We start from the raw sequence: 1,834 nt of genomic DNA on the forward strand, positions 1-1,834 counted from the left end.
GAGAGCGAGAGTGAGAGAGAGAGAGAGAGAGAGAGAGAGAGAGCGAGAGCGAGAGTGAGAGAGAGAGAGAGAGAGAGAGAGAGAGAGAGAGAGAGAGAGAGAGAGAGAGAGAGAGAGAGAGAGAGAGAGAGAGAGAGAGCGAGAGAGAGAGAGAGAGATGGCAAGACAGAGACTGGAGCTGCAGAAGTGATTGGCAGAAGAAAGGAGACATAAATAGACAAAAGCGAAAAGAGAAAGCTATACAAATGAAATGACAAGAAAAAAATGAAAGTAAGAAAGATAAAAAAAGAAAAAAGAAAACAGGCAACCCTAACAAAGACGAGAGAAAGAGAAAGACAGAGAAGAGGCACTCGGCGCATGTTAAGGAACAGCACTGGTGCATCGAACGCACGTGGATCTCAGGTGGATCTCGGCTGGAACTCAGGGGGAACATTCTTGTCGCATCGGTTCAGCATACAAAACAGACAGACACAGATAGACAGGGACACACACACACGCGTGTGCGTGTGCCTGTCGTTTCACTCCATCACCCCTTCCCTCTATCTCCCTCTCCCTCTTCCCTCGGTCCTTTCCTCTTCCCTTCATTCCCTCCTTCTCCCTCCTCTCTCCCCCCTTCCATCCCTCCCTCCTCTCTTCTCCCTTCCTTCCTTCCTTCTCCCTCTCCCCCCTCCCTCAGTCCTATTCTCCTCCCTTCCCTCTCTCTCCCTCCTCTCTCCTCCATTCCTTCCCTCTCTCTCCCTCCTCTCTCCTCCCTTCCTTCCCTCTCTCTCCCTCCTCTCTCCTCCCTTCCTTCCCTCTCTCCCCCCCTTTCCCTCTGACATACATACAATCACTCAACACCTCGTATATAAAAGAACTAATCCAACTTTCAACCAACATGTGAAAACGGTGTCCAATAACTGTTACCTATCACCCATCATCTCTCACACAAGTCGCTAAACTAGTATATAGTATCCAATAACCACTTATATCAAACAATCTCTATCAACCATTATTCATTAACCATTATACAGGCGGAAATGCCACCATCTATCATTCATTCATTAGAGTATCTTGGTTAACTCGAACACCACTCAGCCAGCGACACTTCCCTTGTCAGTTCCATTCGAAGTCGTTCATATCTATAATTATGGCCAGGGGTAACTGCACTCCTACGTTTTATGGGGCGTGTGCGTGCGATGGATGAGGGAGTGAGTTTCATATGATCAAATAGGTTTCTCAGAGAGGGAGTTCGGAAGAGAGAAAAAGGAGGCGAGGAGAAGAGGAGAGGAGAGATAGGTAAGAGGGATAGGTCGAGGTCGTGATAAAGAAAAAAAAAACGAGGAGCAAAAAGGAAAATACGAAAAGGAGAGAAGTCCTGAAAGAAATGACAGAAGCGGGAGACGCGGCCCAAGCCTCGCCGGAGTCACCTCACTTCACTCCTGACCTATTCGGAGCGACTTCCTCGGAAAACTCCCGGACTTCAGTACCAGATCTACTCGGTGACGACTCCAACATTTACATAATGTCACAAAGTCACTTCGACAGACACTGAATTAGAATATTTCTTATTTATACATCAATGGCAATACTAATTCTCACTAACTATTGACATTTCCATCTTATATCAATATAAAATTAACGTCTCAATTAATAAGAAAACCAATGAATTATCCTACAAAACCAAAAACAAATGCGAATAACTTATTTGGCAATCTAGATCTAGACTGAAACCACTCCACCAGCTTTAAAATAACAAAGACCCAAAGAAGGCTGAAATCACAGTCCAAACCCGATCACACTTCCCCTCTGGACTTTAAACAAAGGACTCAACGCCACAGTAGTAGTGGTACAG

At 45.6% G+C, this 1,834-nt stretch overlaps 1 pseudogene; it reads left to right on the forward strand.

Annotated features, from left to right (window-relative positions):
* LOC125038069 overlaps positions 1-1,505 on the forward strand; it is a 32,426-nt pseudogene extending 30,921 nt beyond the window's left edge.
* The last annotated feature ends 329 nt before the right edge of the window (positions 1,506-1,834 follow it).

The sequence above is a fragment of the Penaeus chinensis genome, chromosome 24 (genome assembly GCF_019202785.1).
Source record: "Penaeus chinensis breed Huanghai No. 1 chromosome 24, ASM1920278v2, whole genome shotgun sequence".
NCBI classification, from domain to species: domain Eukaryota; kingdom Metazoa; phylum Arthropoda; class Malacostraca; order Decapoda; family Penaeidae; genus Penaeus; species Penaeus chinensis.